This window comes from Oryctolagus cuniculus, chromosome 14 (assembly GCF_964237555.1).
Source record: "Oryctolagus cuniculus chromosome 14, mOryCun1.1, whole genome shotgun sequence".
In the NCBI taxonomy this organism is placed as follows: domain Eukaryota; kingdom Metazoa; phylum Chordata; class Mammalia; order Lagomorpha; family Leporidae; genus Oryctolagus; species Oryctolagus cuniculus.
Genome location: NC_091445.1, coordinates 70494307 through 70513363, shown reverse-complemented (window position 1 = coordinate 70513363; position 19057 = coordinate 70494307). Strand labels below are relative to the sequence as shown.

The window sequence follows — 19057 nt, the reverse complement described above, 5'->3', positions numbered from 1 at the left end:
CCTAGTGTTTGTTACCCAATTCTTGATTATTTCTAGGACAAGCCCCCCCTACACTATCTCCAACATTTTTTAAATTTTTTTTTTTTGCAAAACTCTTTGGAATTAATCCTATAAATGTATCCATCAGTAAGAATTTTGGGGAAGGAATTAGTAGCTGTTTTCTCGTTAGTGTGTCTAACTGTAAGGCAGAGGAGGTATTTGAGCATAACCAGGAAGCTAAGTAAATGAAGGCCAGTGCCTGCGACTTTTGAATAAGTGTTATGTCTTTTCCTAAGAAGCATTCAAAGTAGGATTTATTAAGTTAATAACAATCACAAGTGTAAATGCTGTCCCAGAAGGTGGGGACTGATGGGGTGAGGTAGAGGAGAGAAAGGAAAATCAGTCCTATGACTATGACAGGGTTGCTAAACTTGGCTCAACATCCATTATCTCAAGGGTGACTGTGTCATAATGACAGATCACAAAGGGGGAGTATAAATGACTGGGTGGGGGGAAGTTTCCAAACACAGGCAGAGATTGCTCATTAGTTACATTAATCTTGACCTAATGGAAGTCTTGGCTTAGCAAGGTGGCACTTAACATGGATGAGACTAATGTTCTAAATGTAGGATGCTGGAAGAACAGAAAGTAAGCTACTATAAGGTCATGGGCCTTATTCTCAACATTTAGTTTATGGATTCTGATAGGTGAGTGATGAAAGAAACATTATTTAAATAATATTTACTAATGAAAATAAATTCTAAATACCAAACACACATACATGCATATACTCACATCCCTTCACAGGTTCACAGTATCTCTGTATTCTTTTTAACACTCCATTAAATTTTAAGTTAGTGCTAAGCTCACCTAGTTCATTCCCTTGAAGGTGTTATTATATTTAGTGAAACATATATTATCCTAATTAACCATGTGTTTTTAAAATATGAAAACTTTGAAAAGAAGCCCAAGTTGCAAGATTAAATGTAAAATTGTAAGTGTTGACAGTTCCCTATCAGTTAACTATATTTGGATTCAGAAGCAAACTGTTAAACTATAAGGATCTCTGAGTATGTAATTCATCATTTACCATTTCTTTTTGCTTTTAAAGTAAATTAGAGCCCTTACAGATTATTTTTCCTACCTTATCTACCTCTCTTCCTCCCTCCTTCCCTCCCACCCTTCCTTCCTTCCTTCCTTCTTTTTCCTTTTTTGATGTTTTGGGAACTAAAAATGAGAGATCTGTGATGTAAATCTCCTACTTTTGTGTCCTCCAGCAGGGAATAAGCAGACCATTACAGTTTTACCATATATTGCTTGAATGACTTTGGTAATTAAAATTGTAATGAAACTGGCTTACCCACCAAAGTGAACTCTATCATTTTGCAGAAGTAAATCTATTTCTGTAACTTATGCAATATATTTCTCTGTAACCTGATGTCCTGGGTTGAAGAAAGAGGGTGAGTGGAAGATAGGATAAATGCAATTAGTATTTTTATATTAACTAGGACATGGATCTCTAAGGCTGCACACATGATTCTACTGGATCTTCTACCTTGTGTTAGGAAGAATAGACATAAATAGACCCTCCTAATAAAGGTGCAAGTAAAGCCATAAGCTATTATTTCCAACTCTTTATCTAAATCCAAGGAAAGCTAAATCCAAGGAAAAGCATGCCTGAAAAATGATTTCTGCTTCTTTTTAGAGTAAGTGTTTCGGTAACTGTCAGTTTCCTTAAGTGGTTTCTTGAGTTGGAGTGAGGACTAAGTCCCTTTCACCACATAATTATATGTTAAGAATCCCAATACAGAAATTATGGAATAGATTGTTCCTTAGGCATTTGGGCCCTTCAGTTTCTTTGAAACCAAATGATTGACAAGGACCTACAAAAATACCACTTTCCTGAATCTCACATTCTACTTGGAAAAGGCAAATAATTTTTAAAAAATGATGTAATAATGAATAAAGAGCTCTTGCGATGTGATGGGTCAGGTGCTCATTTCTTGCTATAATGCTGAAGTTGGAATATCACTTGAAGGCACACTGTGATAAATGAAAGGTGTACTCATGGGCTTCAGACCCTAATGCAACCCCGACAAAGCCAATAACTCTGTGATATCAAAATGCAGGAGATATAGTAAAGGATGGCTACAGGTCAATATCTGTGATGACCCTTGACAAACCACATTACAAAATCTTTGCCAAGGCAATTCCACTAATACATAAAAAAGAGAATATTTCAATCAAATCTAAGTGGGGTTTATCCCAGGAAGATAAGGTTGGGTTCCCTTCCATGTTTTCTGTCTCATACTATAGTACTATGTATTAATTGTCATTCAGCCCACAAATATTGCTTTCTCTGGCAGTTTATTCCTTGTACCTTCCCCATTCATTTATATCCTTCTATACTTCTCTACTTTTGATGGGCATCCTTAGCTTCTTTTGTAGTTCCTTTTGCCATTACATAAGTCAATGGAAGCCAAGACCTGTGTCCAAAATATCTGAATTCTAACAACCTGTCATATTTTGCTCCATACATCATCTGTTGAATTGGACAAAACTAGAAGGGAACATGACCAGACCGTAACTCCAAAACTATTCCTATTCTCTTCTTATTAAAATTCTGACATTAAATTATAATATTTGAGGGGAAATGCTCTGCATTTTACTAATGCACAAATATTTCTCACAACATAACACATTTGAGGTTTTGTCAGCTATTTACACCCTGGTGTTAATTGCTTTATCAGACCCTTTATATCGCTACAGCTTGCTGATAGCAGTATTGAACAAGGGAACTATTTCTAAGGGGTACGTGGGGAGATTGAACATATAGGAGAGAGGGAAACAAAGTAGAAAGGATAAAAAGTCTAAACTTATTTATGCTTTGTGGAGAAAATAATGAAATTCGGGACTAGAGTTTTTACTTAGAATAATAGTGAGACAAACCAGGTAAAAACCTCAGGCAGAATAATGACTTGGTCCTTGAGGAAATTAATAATTTGGGGTCATTAGCCAATATTCTTTAAATATTTGTCCAGCATTTATTAAAATAGGATGAAAAGATTATGTATTATCAAATAATATATCAAAGCAAATCAAAATAAATAAATAAATAAAATCAAATAATATATCAAATCAAAAATAAGTAAATTTACTTCTAAAGTACTTCACTGTTAGAATTAATATTCTGACAAAATATTCTGCAAAATGTCTCAAATTTTTACTTAGATTTTGATGTTTCTTGGTAACTGGTTATAGGGTATATATGTATGTGTCTGTGTGCTTGTGTGTGCATTTTTCTTAATCAACTAAATTCTTTGGAGACACAATGAAAGGTTTCTACCACAGATGATTTTAAAAATCCCTTTTTCCTGGTAAGCAGATCTATGTCACGCAGTACCGTTTGTTTTCAGAATCCAGTAGGCTGTAATTCTACAGAAGCATCACTGAAGGACAGAGTGGCACTACCATACCAAATCCTGCTTAAATCACGGGAGCAAAGTCTGCCGCTAGTCGTGCGTCCAAACCCAAACTCAGGTTTGTTTTTTTTTTTTTTCTTATCTGGGTGGCACTGAGCAATTCACTTAACCCTCATACCACAGTTATTCTTCATTTTTTGAAGGAAATTGTTATTTTACAATAATTTCCAATCCATAGAATTATAAAAATAGAACAGAAAGTCCCCATGCATCCCACACCTATTCCCTTTATTATTTTTTTTTATCTTTTATTTAATGAATATAAATTTCCAAAGTACGTCTCATGGGTTACAATGGCTTTCCCCCCCATACCGTCCCTCCCACCCACCACCCTCCCCTTTCCCACTCCCTCTCCCCTTCCATTCACATCAAGATTCATTTTCGATTATCTTAGTATACAGAAGATCAGCTTAGTATACCTTAAGTAAGGATTTCAACAGTTTGTTCCCACACAGAAACATAAAGTGAAAAATAATAGATGATTTTTTTTTAAATGATGATGAAATCAGATCAGACCTATTGTCATGTTTAATCCCAGTGAGAGTCAAGTTGGGAATTGATAGTTTCTTTTCTTTTTTTTTTTTTTTTAACAGAAGATCAGTTTAGTGTACATTAAGTAAAGATTTCAACAGTTTGCACCCCCATAGAAACACAAAGTGAAATATACTGTTTGAGTACTCGTTATAGCATTAAGCCTCAGTGTACAGCACATTAAGGACAGAGATCCTACATGAGGAGTAAGTGCACAGTGACTCCTGTTGTTGACTTTACAAATTGACACTCCTGTTTATGGCATCAGTAATCTCCCTATGCACCAGTCATGAGTTTCCAAGGCTATGGAAGCCCCTTGAGTTCTCCGACTCTTATCTTGTTTAGACAAGGTCATAGTCAAAGTGGAGGTTCTCTCCTCCCTTCAGAGAAAGGCACCTCCCTCTTTGAAGACCTGTTCTTTCCACTGGGATCTCACTCACAGAGATCTTTTTGCCAGAGTGTCTTGGCTTTCCATGCCTGAAATACTCTCATGGGCTTTTCAGCCAGATCCGAGTGCCTTTAGGGCTGATTCTGAGGCCAGAGTGCTATTTAGGACATCTGCCATTCTATGAGTCTGCTGAGTATCTCACTTCCCATGTTGGATCACTCTCCCCTTTATTTATTCTATCGGTTGGTGTTAGCAGATACTAGACTTGTTTATGTGCTCCCTTTGACTCTTAGTCCTTTCATTATGATCAATTGTGAACTGAAATTGATCACTTGGAATAGTGAGATGGCATTGGCACATGCCACCTTGATGGGATTGAATTGGAATCCCCTAGTATGTTTCCAACTCTACCAATTGGGGCAAGTCAGCCCGAGCATGCCCCAAATTATACATCTCTTCCCTCTCTTATTCCCACTTTTATGTTTAACAGGGATCACATTTCAGTTAATTTTCAACACTTAAGAATAACTGTGTGATAATTACAGAATTAAACCAGTCATATTAAGTAGAACAGACAAAAAAAAATACTATGAGGGATAATGTATTAAGTTGTCCATTAGCAGTCAGGGCTATGCTGATCAAGTCACCATTTCTCATAGTGTCCATTTCACTTCAGGAGGTTTCCTTTTTGGTGTTCAGTCAGTTGTCACCGATCAGGGAGAACATATGGTATTTGTCCCTTTGGGACTGGCTTACTTCACTCAGCATGATGTGTTCCAGATTCCTCCATTTTGTTGCAAATGACTGGATTTCGTTGTTTCTTACTGCGGTATAGTATTCTAAAGAATACATATCCCATAATTTCTTTATCCAGTCTACCATTGATGGGCATTTAGGTTGGTTCCAGGTCTTGGCTATTGTGAATTGTGCTGCAATAAACATTAGGGTGCAGACCGCTTTTTTCTTTATCAATTTAAACTCCTTTGGGTAAATTCCAAGGAGTGGGATGGCTGGGTCGAACGGTAGGGTTATCTTCAGGTTTCTGAGGAATCTCCAGACTGATTTCCATAGTGGCTTAACCAGTTTGCATTCCCACCAACAGTGGGTTAGTGTCCCTTTTTCCCCACATCCTCGCCAGCATCTGTTGTTGGTAGATTTCTGTATGTGAGCCATTCTAACCGGGGTGAGGTGAAACCTCATTGTGCTTTTGATTTGCATTTCCCTGATTGCTAGTGACCTTGAACATTTTTTCATGTGCCTGTTGGCCATTTGGATTTCCTCTTTTGAAAAATGTCTATTGAAGTCCTTGGCCCATCTCTTAAGTGGGTTGTTGGTTTTGTTTTTGTGGAGTTTCTTGATCTCTTTGTAGATTCTGGTTATTAACCCTTTATCTGTTGCATAGTTTGCAAATATTTTTTCCCATTCTGTCGGTTGTCTCTTCACTCTCCTGACTGTTTCTTTTGCAGTAAAGAAACTTCTCAATTTGATGCAATCCCAATAGTTGATTTTGGCTTTGACTGTCTGTGCCTCCCGGGTCTTTTCCAGAAATTCTTTGCCTGTGCCAATATCTTGAAGGGTTTCTCCAATGTTCTCTAATAACTTAATGGTGTCAGGACGTAGATTTAGGTCTTTAATCCACGTTGAGTGGATTTTTGTGTAAGGTGTAAGGTAGGGGTCTTGCTTCATGCTTCTGCACGTGGAAATCCAGTTTTCCCAGCACCATTTATTGAATAGACTGTCCTTGCTCCAGGAATTAGTTTTAGATCCTTGATCAAATATAAGTTGGCTGTAGATGTTTGGGTTGATTTCTGGTGTTTCAATTCTGTTCCATTGGTCTATCCATCTGTTTCTGTACCAGTACCATGCTGTTTTGATTACAACTGCCCTGTAGTATGTCCTGAAATCTGGTATTGTGATGCCTCCGGCTTTGTTTTTGTTGTACAAGATTGCTTTAGCTATTCGAGGTCTCTTGTGCCTCCATATGAATTTCAGCATCATTTTTTCTAGATCTGCGAAGAATGTCTTTGGTATCTTGATTGGGATTGCATTGAATCTATAAATTGCTTTTGGGAGAATGGACATTTTGATGATGTTGATTCTTCCAATCCATGAGCATGGAAGATTTTTCCATTTTTTGGTATCCTCTTCTATTTCTTTCTTTAAGGTTTTGTAATTTTCATCGTAGAGATCTTTAACGTCCTTGGTTAAGTTTATTCCAAGGTATTTGATTGTTTTTGTAGCTATTGTGAATGGGATTGATCTTAGCAGTTCTTTCTCAGTCATGGCATTACTTGTGTATACAAAGGCTGTTGATTTTTGTGCATTGATTTTATATCCTGCCACTTTGCCAAACTCCTCTATGAGTTCCAATAGTCTCTTAGTAGAGTTCTTTGGATCCTCTAAGTACAGAATCATATCGTCTGCAAAGAGGGATAGTTTGACTTCTTCCTTCTTGATTTGTATTCCTTTGATTTCTTTTTCTTGTCTGATGGCTCTGGCTAAAACTTCCAGAACTATGTTAAATAGCAGTGGTGAGAGTGGGCATCCCTGCCTGGTGCCAGATTTCAGTGGAAATGCTTCCAACTTTTCCCCATTCAATAGGATGCTGGCTGTGGGTTTTTTATAAATTGCTTTGATTATATTGAGGAATGTTCCTTCTATACCCAATTTGCTTAGAGTTTTCATCATGAAAGGGTGTTGAATTTTATCAAATGCTTTCTCTGCATCAATTGAGATAATCATATGGTTTTTCTTCTGCAGTCTGTTAATGTGGTGAATCACATTGATTGATTTGCGAATGTTGAACCATCCCTGCATACCAGGGATGAATCCCACTTGGTCTGGGTGGATGATTTTCCTGATGTGTTGTTGTATTCTGTTGGCCAGAATTTTATTGAGGATTTTTGCATCTATGTTCATCAGGGATATTGGTCTGTAATTTTCTTTCAGTGCTGCATCTTTCTCTGGCTTAGGGATTAAGGTGATGCTGGCTTCATAGAAAGAATTTGGGAGGATTCCCTCTTCTTCGATTGTTCTGAATAGTTTGAGAAGAAATGGGATTAGTTCTTCTTTAAATGTCTGGTAGAATTCAGCAGTGAATCCATCTGGTCCTGGGCTTTTCTTTGTTGGGAGGGCCTTTATTACTGTTTCAATTTCTGTTTCAGTTATGGGTCTATTTAGGTTTTCGATGTCTTCCTGGTTCAATTTTGGTAGATTGCATGTGTCCAGGAATCTATCCATTTCTGATAGGTTTTCCTGTTTGCTGGCATACAGGTCCTTGTAGTAATTTCTGATGATTCTTTTTATTTCTGTGGTGTCTGTTGTTACGTTTCCTTTTTCATCTCTGATTTTATTGATTTGGGTCTTTTCTCTTCTTTTTTTAGTTAGTTGGGCCAATGGGGTGTCAATTTTGTTTATTTTTTCAAAAAACCAGCTTCTCGCTTGGCTGATTTTTTGTAATGTTTTTTTGGATTCAATCCTGTTAATTTCTTCTCTGGTTTTAATTATTTCTCTTCTCCTACTAGATTTGGGTTTGGTTTGCTGCAGTTTTTCTAGGTCCTTGAGGTGCGCTGAAAGCTCATTTATTTGGTACCTTTCCAATTTCTTGATATAGGCACCTATTGCTATAAATTTGCCTCTCAATACTGCTTTTGCTGTATCCCATAAGTTTTGATATGCTGTGTTGTTGTCTTCATTTACTTCCAGAAAGTTTTTGATTTCTCTTTTGATTTCTTGAATGACCCAGTGTTCATTCAGGAGCATGTTGTTCAGTCTCCATGTGTTTGCATACTTTCTGGGGTTTCCTGAGTTGCTAATTTCCAGCTTCATCCCGCTGTGGTCTGAGAAGCTGCATGGTATGATTCTAATTCTTTTAAATTTGCTGAGATTTGCTTTATGTCCTAGTATGTGATCAATCCTAGAGAAGGTTCCATGCGCTGCTGAGAAGAATGTGAAGTCTGTAGATGTAGGGTTGAAAGTTCTGTAGATATCTGTTAGATCCATTTGGGCAATAGTGTCAATTAAATCTGCTGTTTCCTTGTTGATCTTCTGTCCGGATGATCTGTCTATTTCTGAGAGTGGAGTATTGAAGTCCCCCAGTACTATTGTATTGGAATCTAAATCTCCCTTTAAGTCCCTTAACATATCTTTTAAATAGACCGGTGCCCTGTAATTAGGTGCATATACATTTATAATAGTTACATCTTCCTGTTGAATTGAACCCTTAATCATTATATAGTGTCCCTCTTTGTCTCTCTTAACAGTTTTTGTATTAAAGTTTATTTTGTCTGATATTAATATGGCTACACCTGCTTTTTTTTGGTTTCTGTTGGCATGGAATATCTTTTTCCAACCTTTCACTTTCAGTCTGCATGCCTCTTTGTTAGAGAGATGTGTTTCTTGTAGGCAACAAATAGTTGGGTTGTGTTCTGTGAGCCAGTCAGCTAAACGGTGTCTTTTAACTGAAGAATTCAGACCATTAATGTTCAATGTGACAATTGATACGTAGTGACTTTGCCCTGCCATTTTCCCGGAAATATTTTCTAGTATATGCTTTGAGCTTCCCATGCTCTTTTACTGGTAGGTGTTCTTCCTTTCCCTTCTTTCATATTGATGGCCGTGTTTCTGTGTTTCTGAGTGTAGCACATCTTTAAGTATCTTTTGCAGGGCCGGACGAGTGGCCACAAAGTCTTTCAATTTCTGTTTGCTATGAAAGGTCTTTATTTCACCTTCATTCACAAATGAGAGCTTGGCAGGATATAATATTCTGGGCTGGCAATTTTTCTCTCTTAGCACCTGTGCTATGTCTCGCCATTCCCTCCTAGCTTGTAGGGTTTCTGATGAGAAGTCAGCTGTGAGTCTGATTGGAGATCCTCTGAGAGTAATCTGACGTTTCTCTCTTGCACATTTTAGGATCTTTTCTTTATGTTTCACTGTGGTAAGTTTAATTACCACGTGTCGTGGTGAGGATCTCTTTTGGTCATGTTTATTGGGGGTTCTATGAGCTTCCTGTACTAGGATATCTCTGTCCTTCTCCAAACCTGGAAAGTTCTCTGCTAGTATCTCACTGAAAAGGCCTTCCAATCCTTTCTCTCTCTCCATCCCTTCAGGAACTCCTAGAACTCGAATGTTGGTTTTTTTAATAGTATCCTGTAGATTCCCAACAATATTTTTCAGGTTTCTAATTTCCTCTTCTTTTCTTTGGTTTGACTGTATGTTTTCCTGTGCTCTATCTTCTAAGTCCGATATTCTCTCTTCTGCTTCACCCATTCTGTTTTTAAGGCTTTCTAATGTGTTTGTCATTTGATCTATTGAGCTCTTCATTTCATTTTGATTTCTCTTGACTATTACACTTTCCTGTTCTACTAGTTTCTGAGTTTCATTTTGACTCTTCCTTAAAATTTCATTTTCACGAGAAAGATTTTCAATCTTGTCCATTAAGGATTTCTGTAGTTCAAGGATTTGCTTTTGAAAACTTCTAAATGTTCTTATCATAAATTTTTTGAAATCCGTATCTTGCATTTCTTCTATCTCATCATCTTCATACTCTTGGCTTGGGGTGTTTTGCTTATTTGGAGGCATCATAGTGTCGTCGTTGATCTTGCTCCCTCTATTTCTGTGTTTGTTACTCGGCATAGTTAATTCTTCTTGCGTCACTGTGCGCTTTTTTTTTCTTTTTTTTTTTTTTTTATACTGTGTCCGTGTTAAGTGGACTGCCTGCTGTTGGAGGAGCCTTGGAGGCTTGAGATGGGTGGGGCCTGAGAGCTCTGCCTGGTTCTTCCAGGTTAAGGGTGTGCAAAGGTGACACCCTCAGGTTATGCGTGGTAAATCTCTCTCTTTTTATTTATTTATTTATTTTATTTATTCAGGGGGTAAGTAACACTGCAGGGCAGGGCTGTGCAGAATTGATGGTATTTAGCTTCCAGTCTTTGGCTCCTCTGGACTCCCACTGGGTTGCCTAGGCTACTGAATTGTAGTGACTCAGTTCCTTAACTCTCCCCCACTGATATGTAAATCCAAAGAGGAGGCCTGCTCTTTGTCTCTTGGGAATTCTTCAAGTCTTGCAGGCTTGTAACCTTTGCAAGGTTAGGGGGAAGAGAAACCCCGAAGCTTTTTTTTTTCCTTCTTTCCGGTAGTGAGTTTGCTGCACTTTCCGGCCCCCCTCTAGATTCTGACCCCCGTTTCCCCACCAATGTCTCGGGTTATTGAGCTCACCTCCCCTTCCAGTGCCGATGTGTGGACTTGGAGCCCTGAGCGTCTCAAGTCTCCCCGCTGTTTTCTGTGTGGCGTGCACTCTCCTTGGAGCACTGTCGCGCAGACCCTGGGGCTTCTGCGGCTGGGTCCCGCGACTTTGCTTCCGTGGGGTGGGCGACCTTGTTCTCCCAGTAGGTCGTCCGATTCATGCCTGCTCCATTCAGAAGGGTTTCCCCTGCAATTTTTGTTTGGTTCTATTTTCTGCGGCTACCGTAACTCCCCTTTTATTAAACTAAATTTTCCCGGACTATCGGTGCGCGCCCTCACTATTCCGCCATCTTGGCTCCGCCCTATTCCCTTTATTATTAACCTTTGCACTAGTATGGCACATTTGCCACAATGAACCATAAACCAATCATGGTCTATCGTTATGAACTAAACATACACTCATTTGAACTTATTAGTTTTTACCAAAAATCTGTTTCCTGTTTCATAATACTGTCAAGGCTCCACATTATATGTTATTGCTATTTCTGTGTGTTCTTACATAATGACAGTTTCACAAACTTTCCTTGTTTTTGATGACCTTGACATTTTTAGGGAGTAAGGTATTTTGTAAATATTCTTCTATTTGAATTAGCTATGTTTTTTCATGGCCAGAATAGGGTAATGTATGTTTGAAAAGAGGAACAGATTGGTTGTTACCAGAATTAGAGAATAGGAGGAGCATCACAGATAAATTTTGTAATAATAGAATAAATAAATATCCTGATTGCTATAGTGTTTACATGAATCTTAACACATGATAAAGTGTGTTGTCAAGTCAATTTCTCATTTTGATATTGCAATATAGTTATATAAGATGGATTCAGTGGAAAAACTGTATATGGGTTCTCTGTTCAATCTTGATAATTTTCTGTGAACGTACAATTATTTGAAAGTAGAGGCTGGCATTGTGGTGTAACAGCTTAAGCTGCCACTTGTGTTGGCATCCCATATTGGAGTGCTCTTTCAAGTCTTATCTGATTTGCTTCTGATCCAGCTCACTGATAATGTGCCTGGGAAAGCAGAAGATGATCAAGTACTTAGGCCATTTCTACCCATGTGGGAAATCTTGATGGAATTCCACGCTTCTGGGTTCAATCTGGCCTATCCCTGGCCATAGTGGCCATTTGGAGAGTGAAGCAGCAGATGAAAGATCTTTCTGTCTCTTAGTTTGTCTCTTCTTTCTCTCAGTCTTTCAAATAAATCTTAAGAAAAACTTATAACAAGTCAGATAATTACTTCCGATTTTTTTTCTGGCTAGTTTCTGGATCTGTGTTTTGAACCTTTATCCTTGGTTGCCAGTGCTCATCACAGACTACCTTCATCTGTATTTCAGATGAAGGCAGTTACCAGAATCAAAGGACAACCTATGGAATGCAAGAAAATATTCGCAAACCATACAACTGAAAAGGAGTCCCAAGCCAAATTATATAAAGAAGCCATAAAACTCAACAGTCAGAAAACAAAAACTCAATTAAACCTGGTCAAAGGACCTGAATAAACATTTCTCAAAAAAACATACAGAGAGCCAACTGTATGACTTAGTTTAATGTCTTCCAGGTTCATCTACATTGTCAGAAATAACAGTATTCCCTTCATTTAAAAGCTGAATAATTTTTCAATATTACATATCTATCTATACACACACATATAATATTTTCTTTACCTGTGTGAACCTGGGGGACATTATAGTAAGTAAAATAAGTCAGGCATATAAAGGCAAATGTTGCGTGATCTAACTCATGTGTGAAATTTGGTTGAACTCATAGAATCAGCGGCTCTGGGTGGGGCTGAGGGTTATGGTGAGATGTTTCTCATACGGCTCAAAGTTTCAGTAAGGATAAGTATGTTCTGGAGATCTGTGCACCATCGTGACTATAGTTAATAAAAATGTGTTGTGTGCTTGAAAATTATCTAGGGAATCTGCTACCAACGTTCTCAATACAAAAATGATAAGCATGTGAGATTTTGAATATATTAAATAGTTCGATTCAATCAGTTCACTATATATACCTTATATATCAAAAGATCAGGCTATACACTGTAAACACACACAATTTTATATGACAATTATACCTTAATATGGCTAGGCAAAAGGGGAGATATGTTAAGTAATAGTCTCATAATTGTTGATTGCAATATTTTATGTAAGTAAATAAATATTTTTGTTTATAAATAAGAGTATAATGTCTGACATCTACAAACATTTAAGCATGTAAAGCTAATCAGCTCATGCATTGTATTGACTTTTAGCAAGTTTGAACATTGTTTAGCCTTTGAACTGCAATGAAACTAATAAATATACATTTTCATGATTGGTAGTAAGGAAACAAAAAGCAGAAAAATCCCAAATCCTAAGAAATATAATATGTTATATGTAATGTACTCTACTTTGAAAATAAGTATGTTAACTTAAGATAGCTACTCCACACTATATCTCAACATATACATGACTTCAACTTGGAGGAAATCCTATTGCTGTTCAGGTAAGAATGATTGTGTCACATTTACTAAGTTGTTAAAAGAGTACTCTTTCTGCCTTTGTTTTAACTTACATACCAGAAAATTAATGATAACAAAATCAGGTGATGAATATTCTCACATTTCAAAGACAAGTGGTAGACATCTTAAGCAGCATTTATGAAATACGAGGTAGAGGGTTCTTATGAGATCATAAACAGATACTTACCTCCAAAAAGGTTGGAGCTGAAAAGTCAGAGTCAATGTATTTGGGAAACATCTGTGAGACTTCCATGGCAATTTACCTCTCCACCCCTGGGAAGAGCAAGGAAGGGTCAACAAACAAGGGACTTAAAATAGGTGCCCTGAACTCTGATCTACACCTTGAGAAGTGTAATTGGAAAAACAGGTTTGCTTGGTGCTCTGAGTGACAGGTGGCTGTGCGAGTTTCCGATTTTGTCAGTTTCAAGTATGCACTGTATGTCCAAGACCCATTTCTGAGTCACATAAGAATACAGAGACACTTGAAATCTTGCCCAAATCCTGCTGGGGAATGTTATTTAACTCCAGTATAGAATTCCCAGGGACTGAAGAAAGTAATGTAATTAGCCACTTAGATGAAAATGAGTGGAAGCCACAAATACTCTTGGAGGAAAGGTTCTGGTGCAGCAATAAAAGCACCTGTTCTCGCTTTGAAACAACCTAGAAAGAACCAATGCAAATTACACTGAACCAGTTAAGAAGGATTTTATTTTCTTTTACTGCTTTTCCTTGTCTTACTTCAATATAGCCAGGCAACTGCATGCTCTTGTTGTCTTAGGCCTGTTTGATATGCTTATCATCAGAGTGTGCTGGGTTCATACATACCTAAACCATAGGCTGCTATACAGTGAGGGAATGTTGCAAACAACTGCAGTGTACAAGATACTTAGCAGTCACTTTACATTGTCCCACTACATCTATCTGAAAATAGTTGTGGGGGTGCCCAATTAGTATATTTTTATAGAGTACTTCCATAAATTTATTTTAGAATTTCATAAGTAATCTATGTCCTTTGACTTGAGAAGCTCAGACTTAACTGTAGAGCTGTCAACTGTTGAACTAAAAGTTAAATACAATGTTTTAATTTCTCTCCCTATTCATATACTTTAATTAGTGTTCACCAGATGAAAAGAGGTTCAGGAGGAGAGAAAAAATATTATAGAAACATTCCCTATGCTTCTCCTTGTATTTCCCAATCTCAAGACAAATTTGAGACAAGATTATCTGTTTAAAAGAATATTTGGTAAGAAACTTGTTTAGCCTATTTTGAATAAGAACCACACAATCTTTTTCTTTCCATAAAGGCAAAGAAGTGTAAAAAGATATAATTAGTTTAATAATAAAACATTTCCAAGTTTACTTGTATTGTGACTCAGTAGTTTTAGCTTTTCTATTTTCTCTTTAGGACATGTTGGCTGACTTTGCAGTGCGGGGAAACGTTAACAAAAATTAAAGCAGTTAATTTGACACCTTTTGTTTTCAATTTCTTCTTGCTAAATGAGTGTTTTTATGTCATTACAACAAAAGAAAGCAAAAACTCAGGAGAAGTGTTAAATGCGATGTATATCTGCCAAGAAAAGAAAAGCTCATTCTTGAGAAATTAGGCAATCACATTAGGGTAGTTTGATAAAATGAAAATTAATTATTTGTAAGCCTTAGGGGGAATCATTAGTCTAAACAGGAATGCATAAAGAAAATAATGTATAAGGACAAAGGAGGCTCTTCTCATCACAGTAATTTTTACAGAAGCTAAACATAAATATAATGATCATGATGTATTTGTTTTCACTGCATTGTTTGAATTAATGTCTCCAAGGAATAGATAATCAAGTGAAATCAGGATTAAAAAGGACTTTCATGAATTTCTAAATTACAAATTAGCATTTTTGGTTGCTCATAATACAAAATATCTTAATGAAATTATTAGTTATGGATTATAGTCCTTATTATTCATTCAGTGGTCTGAATTTAGCAAAAGCTCCCTGAAGGAAAAAAAAAATATGGTGATGAATTTACCAATCAAATACCTTAAAAGGCCATAAGAAGGAGGAAGACTGTAATTTCATCCTGAATTGAGTTGATTCTTCATGGGGCTCAAGGCTCACAGTGATAGAGGAAGACAACAGAATCCCCTTCCAGAATCAGCAATAATCCAGCTCTCTGATAAATAAGAATAATGGTCCCAAGGAAGAATAAGATCAGTATGGAATCCTGGCAAGGAAGGTAGAGACTCTGGGGTCCAGTGTGGTAAAGGGAAGAGATCAGAAGCCTGTAGAAGTAGGGAGGAAGAAGTGAGCTCTCCTGAAAGTTCCACTCCCCTTGTGAGACTGGACAAAGGAGAAAGGATGGGTAGTATTTGGAAACACTGAGAACCTCTGGCTAGAAGGTTTTGTATGCAGTGTCTGAACACTGTCCTCGGATGCTAGAGCTTGGAGTCCTGTGGAGATCAGAAATAAGTTATTTGCTGATTTATTCTTGGAATTTCCTCCTTCTCATTCGTTAATTTTAAAAGGCACTGTCTAGAATTTTTATATTTGGATAGAGCTTGATTACTTATGAATCTACAGATGGAGATGATCCAAAGAACCCTTGTTTTAGTGCTGGGGATATATTTTTGTGGGATATGAACACTGTATATTTCTCATGATTAATGGCCTAAAGTACACATATTAAGTGTAAATATTATTTTACATTTATTTCTTCAGTTTATAAAGGGAGGAATTCTTCAAATATCTAGAATCTGAAATTTCAGCCATTATTTTTTTTAACTTTTATTTAATGAATATAAATTTCCAAAGTACAGCTTATGGATTACAATGGCTTCCCCTCCATAACGTCCCTCCCACCCACAACCCTCCCCTTTCCCACTCCCTCTCCCCTTCCATTCACATCAAGATTCATTTTCGATTCTCTTTATATATAGAAGATCAGTTCAGCATACATTAAGTAAAGATTTCAACAGTTTGCACCCACGCAGGAACATAAAGTGAAAAATACTGTTTGAGTACTAGTTATAGCATTAAATCTCAATGTACAGCGCACTAAGGACAGAGATCCTACATGAGGAGTAAGTGCACAATGACTCCTGTTGTTGACTTAACAAATTGACACTCTTGTTTATGGCATCAGTAATCACCCTAGGCTCTTGTGATAAGCTGCCAAGGCTATGGAAGCCCCCTGAATTCACCGATTCTGATCATATTTAGACAAGGCCATGGTCAAAGTGGAAGTTCTCTCCTCCCTTCAGAGAAAGGTACCTCCTTCTTTGATGACCCGTTCTTTCCACTGGGATCTCACTCGTGGAGATCTTTCATTTAGGTGTTTTTTTTTTTTTCAGAGTGTCTTGGCTTTCCATGCCTGATATACTCTCATGGGCTTTTCAACCGGATCCGCATGCCTTAAGGGCTGATTCTGAGGCCAGAGTTCAGACATTATTATTTATATATCATCAAGTATATGGGTATTTTTTTTTTTTTGGACAGGCAGAGTGGATAGTGAGAGAGAGAGAGAGAGAGAAAAGTCTTCCTTTTTTGCCGTTGGTTCACCCTCCAATAGCCGCCATGGCTGGCACGCTGTGGCTGGTATACCACACTGATCCGAAGGCAGGAGCCAGGTGCTTCTATGGTCTCCCATGGGGTGCAGGGCCCAAGCACTTGGGCCATCATCCACTGCCTTCCCGGGCCACAGCAGAGAGCTGGCCTGGAAGAGGGGCAACTGGGACAGAATCCAGCGCCCCGACCGGGACTAGAACCCGTTGTGCCAGCACACCTAGGTGGAGGATTAGCCTATTGAGCCATGGTGCCGGCCAGTATATGGGTATTAAGCATTAACTTTTAAAAATTACTACTTCTCTCTTAAATAGAAGCATTTATAAATTGAATTTTTAAAAAAAATTTAAAAATGTTTTTGACAATAATGGCAAAGATGTCCCAATTCAACTTTTTTGTCATTTAGAGAAATGATAATGAAATAAAATTGGTTTCATGTCATTTATTTGGTCAAAGATAAAGGAAACTTGCACGTTTCAAAATCTTATAATTAGAACTTGGTAATCTAATTTTTAAAAATGTTGTATTTAAATCAGAGGCAGAAACAGACAGACAGCTGAAGTCTCTTAGTTCACTCCTTCAAATACTCAGAATACCAAGGCTGGATGGGGACTAGAATCAGGACCCAGGAATGCAATGTGGGTCTCCCGTGGGGGTTTCTGGAACCCAACTAGTTGAGCCATCACTCCTGCCTCCCAGGGACTGGTGAGAAGATGGAATCAGGGTCCTGCCCTCCAGTGTAGAATTAAGTGTCTTAATCACTAGACTAGCCACCCAGTACTAACTCTGTTAGTGAGAAAATACACACTTTCTCAATGATTTCTCAAACATTCTTAAGACAGGGAACCAACTGATAATCCTTCAATTTTTCTCTTCAAGAATTATTCTCTCTTCTGGTTCTCCCTTTCCCTTTTTGTCATTCAGAATTTACTTATATGTACCTTAATTTTTTTCAGGAGTTGCTTATTCTCCTTCATGTCTCTCCATTTCTTTTGTAAATTTAATGTAGCACCTGATTTTACCAATACACCTAAAAATAGTATTAAATATCAAAAAAAGGGGAAAAACATATGTTTGAAAGTGAAATAAGGGGGTCGGCACTGTGGCATAGTGGTTAAAGCTGCTGCCTGCAGTGCTGGCATCCCATATGGTGACCAGTTTGAGTCCTGGCTGCTCTTCTTCTGATCCAGCTCTCTGCTATGGTCTGGGAATGCAATAGAAGGTGGTCCAATTCCTTGGGCCCCTGTACCCTTGTGGGAGACTCAGAAGAAGCTCCCACCTCCTGGCTTTGGATCTGCACAGCTCTGGCCATTGTGGCCATTTGGAGAATGAACCAGAGGTTGGAAGACCTCTCTCTCTTTTTCTCTGCCTCTCCTTCTCTCTCTGTGTAACTATAACTTTGAAATAAATCAATAAATCTTAAAAAAAAAAGGAAATGAAATAAAGACAGCTACTCATTTCATCATTCCATTGGTCATTCTGTTCCCCACTTGTATAAGTTTAACCGTTTTAAATACCACATATACATGTAACAATACAATATTAGTCTTTTGTGCTTGGATTATTTCACTTAGCATAGTGCCCTCCATGTTCATTGGTATTCTCACATTTAATAGAAACCCATACCTTTTTAAGGATGAATAATACAAACTATGTGTATATACTATGTTTTCCTCTATGAACTTTTGAGTTACTTCTGTAATTTGTCTATTGTGAATAGTACCACAATGAACATGGAAATACACGTCTCCCTTTGAAATCTTAATTTTAATCCTTTGGGGCATATACTCAGAAGTGTTATTGCTGGATCAGATGGTAATTCTATTTTTAATTTCTGGATAACCTCCTATACTATTTTCTGTAATGACTATGTTAATTTATATTTATACCAACAATGTTCAAGGGTTCCAACTTTTCCACATCCTTGTCAACATTTGTTATCTCTTTTTTATAGTATACACACCAACAGGAATGAGTTGAAATACTATTGTGGTTTTAATCTGCATTTTCATGATGATTTGTGATACTTAGCATCTTTTCATATACCTGTTCACCATTTTGCATTTTCTCTTGAAAAATGTCTTCTTATTCTGTTGATTTTTTATATGAGGCAGAAAATTTGAGCTATAATGTAGAACTATTTGTCTACTTTTGCATTTGTTGGTTGTGCTTTTGGAGAAAATGATAAGAGCAATGCAAGCAATCATTGCCAAGCCTGATGTCAAGAAACTCTCTCTTTATGTTTCCTTCTAGGAGTATTATAGTTTCAGGTCTGTGTTTGTGTCTTTAATTCATTTGGGGTTTCTTTTGTATATGGCAACCAATAGGAGGTCAACTTCATTCTTGTGTTGGCTATCAAGTTTTCCTGACATTACTTGTTTTACTTTTTT

General features: G+C 37.4%; 1 long non-coding RNA gene across 4 annotated transcripts in view; it reads left to right on the top strand.

Moving 5' to 3' along the window:
- Positions 1–497: 497 nt before the first annotated feature.
- LOC127492742 (uncharacterized) overlaps positions 498–19057 on the top strand; it is a 114800-nt gene continuing 96240 nt past the window's right edge. For 2 of the 4 annotated variants that reach the window (XR_007922460.2, XR_011382146.1), the window contains exons 1-2: positions 499–686; positions 3396–3519. This is a non-coding gene — a long non-coding RNA (uncharacterized lncRNA). Of the gene's footprint in view, positions 687–3395; positions 3520–19057 lie in introns of all 4 variants that reach the window. The other 2 variants (XR_011382147.1, XR_007922459.2) reach the window with 2 other exon arrangements.